The sequence below is a fragment of the Cupressus sempervirens genome, chromosome 4, assembly GCF_028749045.1.
Source record: "Cupressus sempervirens isolate cs-2001-9-10 chromosome 4, ASM2874904v1, whole genome shotgun sequence".
NCBI lineage: Eukaryota > Viridiplantae > Streptophyta > Pinopsida > Cupressales > Cupressaceae > Cupressus > Cupressus sempervirens.
Window position 1 is genome coordinate 620,701,760 of NC_143121.1, and position 13,413 is coordinate 620,715,172.

A 13,413-nucleotide genomic window follows, 5' to 3' on the forward strand; every position below is an offset into this window, starting at 1 on the left:
AAGTTGGTGTGTGTCACTCCTTGCAGTCATTTCTTACTCTGCTCTTTTGTTTTTGTCTTCCTGCATGCTTCTACAATGGTTTCCTACTACTTTCCCAATCTGTTGTCTTGATCTTTTCTGCTCTGCTAGTAATGTCGTTGTGGTTCTGTAGTTGATGCAGTTCCTACATTTGGTGTAGCATTGTTTCTGGCACAAGCAGCTATTTCACCGGATCTTTGCCTTGGGAGACAGTAATTTGCATGTTGCGGATTCTTGCAAACAGTTGGCGAACTGTCTCTCACTCTCTTCTATCATTTCCATGTGTGCTCTGGTGCTTGTTTGGTCGTAAGGCTGCCACTCTAAGTTCTTTATCATAGTTGGAAGCTTTTCTTTGGGCTGGCATCATGATTGTTGGTGCTTTGCCCTTCTCTTTTGCTGGCACCCCTCTTCTGCACTTTTAGTGTGCCTTTTGTTTCTCCCTCCATGTCTGCTTCAGCTATCGTTGAGACCCCCCTTTCTCAACCTCTGTCTCTGAATTAGAGAACTAGCAATTGAGAGACACTGTGTAGTCTCTCTAAGACAAATTCAAACACTAAACTCCTCAGCAGCTTTTCCACCATATTTACCTCTAAGACAGTGGACATCAAATCGCACTTGGACTTGGGAAGTTGGATGAACTAGACACCTTCAAAGACAAGCAAACTGAAATTGTGGCCAAACACTCTTCTTTGATGTCCAAAACCGAACAGAAAGTTGAATCTTAGACCTCTTTATGTTACAATAATGGGATTGTACCTCTTTCGGGTGTAGAAAATATTGTGCAAGGGAAAATTGATGATGAGCGAGGCATGCTCGCAAGCTGAACATAAGGGTATAGGGTCTTCCTCTTTCTACTGATAACCCTACTTCAATCCGTTACATCTTCCTCAACATTCAGCAGGGTATCTCCAATATTACACTAGAGAGATGTTGGCTTGGCCAAGATGATACCCTTTACATCTACTTTCTCTTCCTGCCTGATAGGCTTCAAGCTCTTAGGGCGAAAAGGAAGTTATTCCCTCTTCCCACTAAGATCTATCTCGACAAGGATCTCACAAAATCACAGGTGACAATGTTAAAACACTCCAAGAGTCTCACAGCAGAGACAAGATGCAATAGAAATGGGCGATTATTCGGAACCTCAAAGCGGTTATTTGTGACTCCCCTCCCGGTAATTAGGAATCGAGACTGACCTCCAAGGCCAAATCACAATCTCGCCAGCAGTTGGGAAAGTGTGAGCCTTCCATCAGCTCTCTAGTTGTCAACTGTTGGAATAGCTATGGTTCTTTATGGTCCTTGCCTAGTCTTTTTTGGGATACAATGGGTTGTGTTGATATTTTGGTTGTCACTACAACTCATGAGTCTCATAAATCCTCTTCCTGGGTACACAAGGTACTAGTGGTTGTTAGAGTGTAGGGAAGAGGTCCCTACTTATGGCGGTGTCCATAGTTCTAGAGTAGTCTGCTTGATTAAAAATGTTCTTTTCAGTGCTACATTTCTTGTCCATTCTAACACCTTTGCTAGATTCTAATGGATCTATGTTGATCACACTAGTCATTATTACAAAGATATCTTCATTGTCGTTTGCTACTTTCTACCAGCCTCTCCACCATACACCATGCACAACACCGTGCATGGGGACCCTTTTACGGACTTGCACGAGTGCATTTCCAAGTTCGCGGCCATGGGTGATATCATCATCTTAGGGGATTTCAATGCACAAACTAGAGATCTTCAAACTCCTCTTCATGATCAAGGTTCAAACTTGACTTGCACTTCAGAGACAGATTATGTCGGCCTAGGGCTTCAACGCTTTTCCAAGAATTGTCGTGGACCTCTTTCTTGTTATGGTCACCACCTCCTCCAGCTTTGTGAGTCTTATGATCTGATAATTTTGAACGAGATCTCTTGCTTACTGAGTTTTGAGCTCTTCACTTGTTGGCCTCATTGTGGGGAGGCAAGCATTGTGGACTATGCTCTCGCTTGTGCTCCCTTCATTCCTTCCACCTACAGTTTCACCATCTCCCACCTCCCCCCGGCCAATCATGCCCTCCTCAACCTCACGGTTTTATTCCCCCCCGCCCCTTCTTGTTAACCTAGGGCTTCAACGATTTTCCAAGACTTGTCGCGGACCTCTTTCTTGTTATGGTCGCCACCTCCAACAGCTTGTGAGTCTTATGCTCTGGTGATTTTGAACAGCCTCGCTTGCTTCCCGAGTTCTGAGCTCTTTACTTGTTGGCCTCATTATGGAGGTGTGAGCATTTTAGACTATGCTCTCATTTGTGCTTCCTACATTCCTTCCATCTATAGTTTCACCATCTCCCGCCTCCCCCTGGCCAATCATGCCTTCCTCAACCTCGCGGTTTTCTTCCCCCCCCCCCACCCTTTGCCTCACATCTCCCACCCCTCGTCCACTGTGACCCATCCTTGTACCCTCTTTCACTTCTCTGAGAGGGACCGTGACCTCTTCACCTTCCATCTTAGACGGCTCCTCACCCTTGATAGCTTCACCAATTCTAGCCAGGTTGCCTCCATGTTCGACTTATTGGCCATCATAGTTTGGGAATCAGTACTCCTCTCCATCCAAATTTTAGGGTAAAATTTTTATGTTTTTCGTATCGAAGACTCAAAACATACCCAACCCTGGTTGTTTTGACCATGCCAGTAAACGCAAACCCAAATTAAGTACTTTGACTATACAAATTGGATTTGTTGGATAATGCTTACACATTTGGATATTTAGAAGGCAAGGTGTCCAATTTTAGAGGCACTATATCAACATAAGACAATGCTTGTACAGATCTGGATGTAGTACGTAGTAAATAGAACCTAGTCTTATAAATTATATTGGAAGGCAATGCTCAATTTTAAGAACAAAACTCTCAGTGGAGAGAATGCTCTTAAACTTTACTAAAGCATTATAAAATATCGATTTGTGGATATATTCAACATACTCATACTGATATCTTCCATATACTAACCCTTTTTTAGGTTACCCCCTTGTTTTTGGAATTTACCAATGTCCAATTATTCTTGGGACCAGGGTTTCTTTTTAATTGATACCCTTAGTTTAGCCAATACAACATTGTAAAATTGTTCCTTGTTGTTTCCCAAACCTTTTGATGCATTTAGTTCTAGTAGATAAAATCAGCATTTATCATTTCCATAAAATTCTTTCAAGTATTGGAAAGTTGTTACCATAGTTTGGAATTGGCCCTCTTTCAATGACTCTTGAGGATTATCCAGACCCATCAAACCCAAAGCACTCCAATATGGTATTTCTTTGATGTGGTCTTACAATGTCACAAACTGATTCAATTCTGGCAGATTCTGATAACCTTGTCTGAGTGAGAACCTGGTGTTTTGTGCCATCCCCTTTTTAGACTCTTACTTAGATTGCCCTAGAATTCCCAAATGGGGTTTAGATTATGCTTGGGGATGTCATTATCAACTTAATATCTTGATTTGGTGCCTGCAATGAGATTACTTATCAAAAATTAATGAACATAAAATTCAATGAGGTTAACGACAAAAATTACAATCTTCATAATAATATTCATGATGTACATGTGGTATTCCTTAAAGCTCTCCCAAATAACCTATCCACATTATGAAGCACCATGGGAGATCATATAAGGCACCTTAAACCTGTCCATCAAGCCCACAAGGACGGAATGACCCCTGACATTCAGGCTCCAACCCACCCAGGGTTACCCAACTCAAATTGTTAATTTTAGAACCAGAGGCGTATAATTGCAAAAATAAAAGCTTGAAACTCAGAAAACAAAAATACAATATGGATTTTTATCCTCAGGAAAACCCTCCTCACAGAAGGAAACAACCCTGCCCACAGAAAGATAGTACCTTTATTGAGTTCTCAGAAACAATTACAAGATAGCTGCATATGATTGATTCCTTCAGTACTGATCAATCAAAAAGCTTATTCCTTTCTACATAATCTCAGAGTTCTTTTAATTTAAAAAACTGAATATAATTGGTATGAATAAGTTATGATTATATTCTACAACTCAACACAAATGAAATGACCCTAATTTAAATAAGACTGGAACAATAGAGTCACTGATCAAAAAAAATTGGAACCAGCAAGTGAAGCCGAATATTTATAAACACAAATTATCTGCTCAAAGAATCTCAACTATCTACAAAGAAAAACAACAATGAATAGAATCCTCATGTAACTACAGATTACTAGCAGGAAACCAAACCATCAAACATTACAAGGCATATGTGGCAGCCCCGGAAATGAACGGACGCCTCCATGAAGAGTCTCAATGTCTTTAATATAAAAACTATCAAACATAAAGAGAAGGAACGAAGCAACTTAGTCATCAATATCTTAACTTGCCGGCAATACAAAATTGATTTTACAGTGCCAATAAACCAGCTGAGTCACAAGAAAAGAAGGCAAGGAAATATGAATCGATGAAGACAAAAACTTAACCGATGCTATCACTAAACAGCGATACATCTCCTAACAATAACTATCAACAGCAATGGTGAAAATTAAAAATAATGCCAAGTAATCACAATGCCATGTAGGCATGAAGCCTTTGACACACAAAGCACAATAGAGAAACATCAAAAATATATTATCTTCTGCAGCAGCTTGTGAATGGAGAGACATAGTCGACAACAGGAATACAGAAAAATATGATAGCGTCAGAGGTTACAGATCTCTCTCACCGCTACACAGGATTTCAACACAAATGAACCCTTATACTACGTGCATTTCTCATATGCCGAACAAAGATTGAATGAATGCTTAGAAGAAACGTTATATCTACTCTAAGACGCATAGGCTACACAAATAAAAAAGAATAACATATAATAGTAGAAATTTATGTTACCTATATTGACTTCCTATTCCATATCAAATGGAAGATGAATAACAGTTCAGCCTAATCAAACTATCATGCCTTGTACAGCATACCAAAATTCTTTGACCAGTATATAAACTGCTGTTCAATTTCATAATAATGACACTACCAGATCTTGCTTGATCGAATGCTTGTCTCTTGTCTTTGATATTCACCTTTGCTTCCAGTTCTGAGGGGTACTTTATATCTCCAAGGAAAGCATCTCTTCTAAAGAGACGCCTCCTGACCTTTGCCCCTAAATTTTTTTATTTCATTTGTTAAGCATATCTAACCACTGTTTTGTTAGAGCAGTAAGTATGTCTGATCAATCTTTAGGAGAGAACAATATGATTCCTGCTGCCTCTTTTAATTAATCATTGTCAGTGCCTTTCAGTTTGTCTTGTCTAATATTATCTTTGTTACTAGTTGCAATCACTGGTAATACTGTGATCAGTATTATCGCTGGTCATTACCACATCAGACCTCATAATTAGCAAATACCACTCTATCACTATCAGAAGTAATAACATTCCTTCTCCACAACAATTATGTGTCCTTGTATAGTACTTACTTGTAATGTCCCCGTTTTGGTTGACATTGTTTTGCGTGCCGAATCAGTCTATCACGGACTCTCATAGACTGGTGGTTGTGATGAGAGGGTCATTCTGGGGTTTATTTGAAGATTGGATGGCTTATTATGCTCTTGGAGATATTATTTTATCATTGCTTTTTTATACGCGGCCTACATGTTATAATTTTAAATTGAGTTGCACTTTTTATTTTATAAAGTTATTTAATTATAAAAGTGCATTATAATGAGTTTTTATTATGGATGCCTCTAAAAGTTCTTAGTAACTTCTTAGAAAAGTGAATAAATAGAGGGCTTGGCCTCTCATTTGCATGGACGGGATTTGATAATTCAACTACATTCTCTTTGAGCATTTGTGGCACCATCCAAGTCTGCAAATATTCAACATAATCCTTGAGAACGATACCTCTCAAGAGATTGCATAACTGAGGAAGTGAAAGACCTTCTGAAGGGTTGCACTTTGGAAGTGGTATTCAGCCATTTCAAGTTGAGCTTAATTTGTATACTCAGACTACTTGAGGGTTTGATTTCTTTGAAAAAAGCAGAACCGAAAAAAAAAAGCAACAGGCCGAAAAAGCAAAGCGAAAAAGCAAATCTGAAAAAAAAGCTCGACGTACAAGCACCGGAACAGACAGCTACCTACATCGGCCTGCCTAATACCTATTGCCCTACTATTCATAGGATTGGCTGGGTGGGATAAAGTGTCGGGGTTATATCTCCCTATCTACCACCACTTAGTTAATGAACCCACAAAGGGTAAAGGAAGTGAGCCCACCTATCTGAAAAAGCAGTCCGAAAAAGCAGCTTGAAAAAGCAGATACGAAAAAGCAGATACGAAAAAATAATTCGAAAAAGCATTTCAAGTTGAGCTTCATTGAGTTTTCATACTAGGGTTGAAAGTGAACATCTCTGGAGTCATTTTGGTGAAAAGATTGCATCATATTTGTTAGAAGGGTTTTGTAAAGTCTGGGACAATATTTATGCACAAATCTGATGCAGAACTGGTCATTTTCAAAGATCAGATTGGGAGCATATTTGGAGTCATAAATTCATCATACCTGGTTTGAAATTCAAGTTGCCAATTTCTTTGCATTCCTAAGACCTGGGCGATTCAGACCATGCTTGATTTAGCACCATTTGGAGAAGGAAACAATTTATACTAAAATCAAACAGGGCCGTACAAGTATGGCTGTACTTGCAGACCGTACAGTTGCTGGATTTGGGACAGATTAAGGTTGCAGCCTGATCACTGTATCTTCAGCATATAGACAACATTGTTGCATCATTCCCAGGTTCTTCTTTTAATTACAATTATCTGAATATATGTTGTATATGAGAGTTTAATGGATAAAGTCACTGCTGTATATGCAAAATGCATTTCTAAATGTCAATTGTTGTTCATGTGACAAGAAAGACTATGAATTTTGTCTCTGTTTGTAACCAGCTGCATAGGACATTGGTATATCTTGGATAGTGACACAAAAAGCATGTTTAATCCTTTGTAATCAGTCCTGACAGTGCACTGTTAATTTAGTAAAAGACCATAAATTACTGGTAATCTGAAGTTGTAATTGATTCTAAGAGCAGCAACATCTTAATTGAATGCGTATATATATATATTGGCACTGTTTGGGTATCATGGAGTAGGTGGAATTATAATTTAACAAATATTTCTTTCAGCATTTTATATCTCAGCAGTGAAGGTGATTGCTTGCCAAGTGTTTGATGAAATTGCTTAGCACATATTCAGTATGTTACATTGCACAGTTCAGACTACATGCCAAGTGTTTGATGTAATTGCATAGTTCAGTGTTAGTAGTTTTTAGTGACCTTTGAGTAAAGGTCATTACATTACTTGTTGCGTGCACATCATCTTAACTTTAAGCATTGGAGCTGACTGGATAGAGTTAAGATTTTCCCTCTATTTTCCTTAGCTTACAGAGTAAGTTAATTTTCTGAATTAAAATTATAGGAATAGCCGTGAGAGATATCTGCTGGTTTTAATTGTTGATAGTCAGCAAGAATTAAATTGTTAACTCATTTGATTCCTCCTTAGATGGAGTCATGACATGATTTTCCTCCATTCTTAGAAGGCACAGATACTTCCTAATTGTGCACGGTCAATGTCTAAGAATCTCTGCTTAATGAACTTCGTGAATTATCCAAACAAATTTCCTGAAACAATGTTAAGGTCCCTCATTGCTAAGTGTTGTTCCCCAGAAGAAAATTCGTAAATGAATTTAATGAGCTTGCCTGTAGTTTCTAGTATCTGGATGGAGACTTCGAAAAACAGGTTTTTCTCTTAACCTTTTCAAACCATATATGTGACAATCTTGTATTAAAATTGAATTCCCACGAAGTCTAAATTCTGTCACCCTCATTTATAAATTATCCAATGCTTCTCTAATAAAAAATTCCTTGCAACTGTATTCACATATTTCAAGACTGAGATTTTTCTCAAAGATCCTTTCCATCAATTAGGATTTTTCAGCAAATAATCATAATGTTAAAAGATCTGTAATTATATTGATCAATATTTTGATGCACGTCATTTTCATGCAATAAATTCAGTTTCTGTATGCAAAAGGAAAAAGGAAAATCAATAGAAAGAAAAATAGTCAACCAACTCTAAAAAGCAAAGCCAAATTTACACAACTAGTAAACTTTGCAAGTAGATTGCATACAACTTACAACTTAGCTACCAGAAATCTATTTGAATATCTCCAAAAAAAAAAAAACAGCCCATGCTAATATGCACTCAAAAAGATGTTAATAAAGCTTAATGCAAGAAGTATAAGCTCATAACAGTCAAACAAATATGCAAGCAATAGATATTTGAGATCAGCAACAAAAGCTTTTGAAGGATTGGACTTGATAAAAGAGGCCAGATTTACCATGAAAAACGTGCATCAGACCATGTTTTACCAAATCAGCACAAAATTAGGCCAACTCAGGTGCAAAACACCCCAGAAACAATAATCTGCATTGATTTCCCTGTTGGTTCACACAGTACCAATTTTTACAGCTGGAATATTCTTGAGATGGGAGCTAGAAAATTCAATAGATTACAACACTTGCATGGCAATTCCAGTGCCCTTCTACAGCAACTCCAAATGAAGGCATGATTGCAAAATATTTCTTTAAAACTTTGATCTCCAAAAACCCTGACCAACACATTTCATTCGTTTTTTGAATTCTAGGAGGACCATATTTCATTCTTTCTGTAGGTTTTAGGACCTGTATTCCATTCCTTCTTGTCAGTCTCAGATCATGAAAGCACTACTACACTAAAGTACCTTGATCTTTTTGTCCTTGACCATTCAAAACCACAAACAGAGAAAGGAGAGGAGATTTTTATATTTTGACAGGGCGTCCAGAAGTAACAGCCAATGACAGAGCTATTCAAATATGCTCATGTTTTGCCTCACAAAGTAATTTAATAGAAATGACAAGATACTTTATATTATATAATTAGTATTTATTATACATAAAACAATTTTTAATATTAAAAAATATTTATATATCAGATAGTATATAAATATAAATATTTATGTATCAACAATTATTTGTTATATACAAAATTTATATATTTTAAGTATAGTAATGGAGAAGCTTTTCAAGAAATTAACTTAATTAGGCTGCTTTTGTTCATCATATGCATGGTATACAATACTATAAATTACATGTGTGCGTACACATTTTGTACAGATATACCCAGCCCTAAAGAAAATTAACATGTTGAAACACCATACCCATCCCTGTAACAAATACAATTCAGTCACTTGGGTGTGTTACCAGGTAAACTTGCTGCTGTACTTGTTTGAGGAATTAACCTGACTCCCCCAATGAACAGCAGACAAATTGTAACAGTTCGAAAAATTGTCATCAAGGGGTTTTTCCCTTGTGTTTAATATAGCCGACTCCCTCATTGGATATGGGATTTTACAGGGGTTTAGAGACTTTTGAACAAACAAATGAGGTTTAAAGAAAGGGAGAGCATACAGTGTGAAGGTAGGGTTTTCTGTCTGTATAGCCATCAGTACAGGATCAAATCTCACAAGTTTACCTTCTACTGTGCCGGCAATTTAAGAACTCTGGTTCATAATAGTTCTGATCAAAAGTGCTTACCCCAAAACTTTGGCGAGACCCTACAGCATGAAAGTGAAGCTTTCTGCCTACAGAGCCATCACGCCAAGTTCAACCTAATGAGGTTGCCCTCTGCAAGACCAAGAATTCAGAAATCCAGATTACAGATCAGGTCAAAAGCATCTACCTCCAAATTTTGGGGAGACCCTGTATTGTGAAGGTGGGAGCTTCTACCTATAAAGCCATAAACCAAGGTTCAAACCTTGCAAGAATGTCTTCTACTACATTGACAATTAACAAGCGCAATTCCTAGCTCAAATCAAAAGCATTTTTCCCAAATCTAGGGAAGACCCTAAAGCATGAAGCTGAGCCTTCTACATGTAGAGCCATCAGTCCAAGTTTCAACCTGCTAGGGTTGCCTTCTACCAAATCAAAATTGTTAAGTCCAGTTCATAGCTCCAATCAAAAGCATTTACCCCAAAATAATTTAAGGGCAAATGTGTAGCATTAAGGTGAGGCTTTCCACTTATAGAGCCTTTAGCCCAAGTTCAAGCCTCACATTATTTCCCTCTAGTGCAACGACAATTGAGAAGTTTGGTTCATAGCTCTGATCAATAGCATTAACCCCCAGATATTAGTTGTTCATGTACCAGATTCGTTTACTTTTTGCCAGCATATTTTTTATTTCCTACGTCCAATCACTTTCTAATCTCCCGCTACATCCTGCTAATTTTCTTCTTTTGGTTTAACAATTTGTACAGTTTCTGGTCATCCATCCCCCTCCCTGAACCTTATTCAATGCTCCAATAAACACGGAAGCATGACTCCCTTCAGTATTGAGTGTGCCATTGGATATCCTGTTAAACATCCAACCTTATGACCAACTACTGCACCCCACCACTTGTTGCTGCCAAGAATGAGTTTTAACTATATGAGTAGCTTCTGATCATAAACCCCCTAGCTTAGCCCCAAGTCATTTTTCACCACCAAGCCACCATCCATGTTTAGTATGCCATTGATTATACTGTCCAACTTTCCAATCTTATGGCCAACAACGACTACATCCCCCATTGCTGTTAAGTATGAGATTTTATCTTGTGTCCTTTGACATGCAGCCTTTATCTCTTTTCCAAATACAGTTCAACATTTTGTTCCACCTCATCCTCACATGCAAATGCTTTGTTTTAGCCTATAGCTCATTATCAGCCATCCATAGCATCCATTGATAGAGATTACTGTCATCTCCTTCAATGAAACATGTGTGTTTCTTGAGTCAAGGAATCTTCCACTCCATAATAAGTTCTATCATGATCCAAGAACGTTTAGCTTCACCTCCTCTCAAGAAAGACCTTTATTTTAAAAATGAACCCTACTCTTGAACCTAATAATCTAAAATTCTATGATAATCAATATTATTTCATAATCATAGCCACCCCCTCCTCCCTCCTGACATTTACTTTCTATAAGTAACAACAAAATTTCTATTTAGTAGTTATGCAACAGCAATACAACAACCTGTGAAAGGCTTCTAATTGAATTACTCAAATAAGCATGATTTAAATGCCTTCCAAGTGGACGATTTACTTATCAGTGTCTTTTTCTCAGCAATATTCATCTTCTGGTCACATTACAATATCCACCCAATTTCCGACAAGGCAAATATGATCAGTCAGACATTTTTGAAACTTGAAGTCACATTGTTAGACAAAAAACATTTAAGTATTCAAAGGGTTACAATCATAGCGCAAGATGCAGGCAAGCTTCAAGAGAGACTACTACGATATTAAATTATGTTATGTAATTGTACCTTGGTTAATAAAGTGGTCTATCAACACAGAAGTAAGATAGAGGGTGTGTTTGTAGTTTTTGTCCGATAGTTAGGACCCAATAAGATGGTTGAGTTTCTACTAACTGCTAGTTAGATAGTTAATCAATATAATCAGGGCGATTGCATTCATCCTGAGGAAACGAGGGGCAAAATGAATCAATTACCTGTCACTAATTTGTGAGGATTGTATGGTAGCTAGTCATCATTATTTGTAGGTTTTTTAAGTTTTTTGTTCGGCACCTCCAGCTTTGGAATCAACTGTTATAACTTCAAGATTTTTTAACAGGGGCAGTATAAGTAGCTGCAAAGAAAGAGGGAGAATCTTTGAACAGTGAAAATGAAAACAAAACCTCCTCAGAGATTGATACAGCTTAGGCCTTCAGTGCTAGGGACCGAAGCCCATAGGTACAGTTTTCAGCAAGTTCCTTGCAACAAGCAGCAGTAATGAGGAGTTTGGGTTACACCCAGTAAGGTGTCACAGTTTTATTCATTTCAACTTGGGTGTGAATTTATTAGTTAAACAAAAGTGAGACTATTTGATGCTGGAACGTTCATGGGTTGGTTTGATTTATTTTTTGTAAGTATTTAGTAGAGCTTATTACAGGGGTATCAGACCTATGATCCAGTTAGCCAGAGAATCATGGAGGAAATTTTGGGTAGTTTAAGAAATGGAAATAACTAATAAGACAAATCATTTTTGTACACTAATGGTAATTCAGAGGAGTGGAGATAAGCTGATCGGGCACCATAAGAGTAATAGGCAAAATCCAAATCCCCCAAAAGGGAGGTAGACATTAACCTGATACAGTGTCAAGGGAAATCAGAAAGATCTCAAGGCTGCAGTATCCTTTAGCAATAATTTAGAGATACCCAGAAAGAGATTTTAGAAAGAAAAAGAGGGCAAAATGACAACAGGAGAGATTTGAAGCAGAAGAAATTTACTCCAACTGTTACTAGCAGTGTTTTAAAAAAATCGATTTAAAATGTCATTGATTTAAAATATCAAATATGGAGTCATTGCCACATAAGAATGGTTCAATAAAGCTTTCTTGACGGCCATCAATATGTGAGATGTTCTAATAGATTCTTGCTCCAGTAATAGTCTTCATTTTGAGAATTCAGGCGGTGCCAGAACATAATGTAAGGTGAACACATTTATCCCCATTCGAAAAATAAAGAAGATTGTAGTAGAAGATCTGTTGCACCAGTTTGACACCATGTCATCACAAAGCAAGCATTCACAGTGGAAAAACCCCACAAAGAGAGTAAGCAGTAGAATCCCAACATCCTCTCTGAAAAAAGAGTAGGTGTTAGTTGACACAGATTCAGAACTCAGTTGATAAAGATTCAGGGCATAGAATAGCTAAGTACACCAGCCCAATCAAGATATCAAAGAAGACAAACTTCTCATCTGCAGTTCATGGATCAGAAACTGCAACAGCAACAAGCTCTTCAACAACTAGAGACAATTCGACAACCTGCATCACAATTGCAAAGAGATCTACCAGAGGTACCAGTTTTTGTCTTGCAAGCTTGCTTGTTTGATCATTTTATTCATGGTTTTGAAACATCTTCATAAACAATGCTAGCAAGGCACACAGGTATGACTAGAAGTCAGGTTTCTAACTGGTCAATAAATGCATCTGTATGCCTTTGCAAGCCAATAGTGAAGGAAAGAGCAATAGCACAGTAGAAGGGAAAGTTTGCTAGAAGTGGGAATTCTGTTTCTCTAGTTGACCAGGCACAAACACAAGATGAAGACTTTAAAACGAAGAACTCATCCACTTGATGAATTGAGATTGATGTGAAAAAACTTGAATTGTCACCACATGACACTCCTTAGGAATTGGTCTTCAAATGTCCACAATTTATCTTCTCATTTTACCAGATATGTCTTGACCTTTTCCACCTTGATTAACGTATCAACAACAAAACCTTTGAGATAACAATGCACCAAACTGAACTTTTCAATTTCACTATGATTTTGATGTTAGGATCAACCTTAGACAGAAATA

At 37.6% G+C, this 13,413-nt stretch overlaps 1 protein-coding gene across 2 annotated transcripts in view; it reads right to left on the reverse strand.

Moving 5' to 3' along the window:
* The window catches only part of LOC149562751 (uncharacterized), a 41,449-nt gene that overhangs the window by 10,781 nt on the left and 17,255 nt on the right, over positions 1-13,413 (reverse strand). The gene's annotated exons all lie outside the window — the stretch shown is intronic.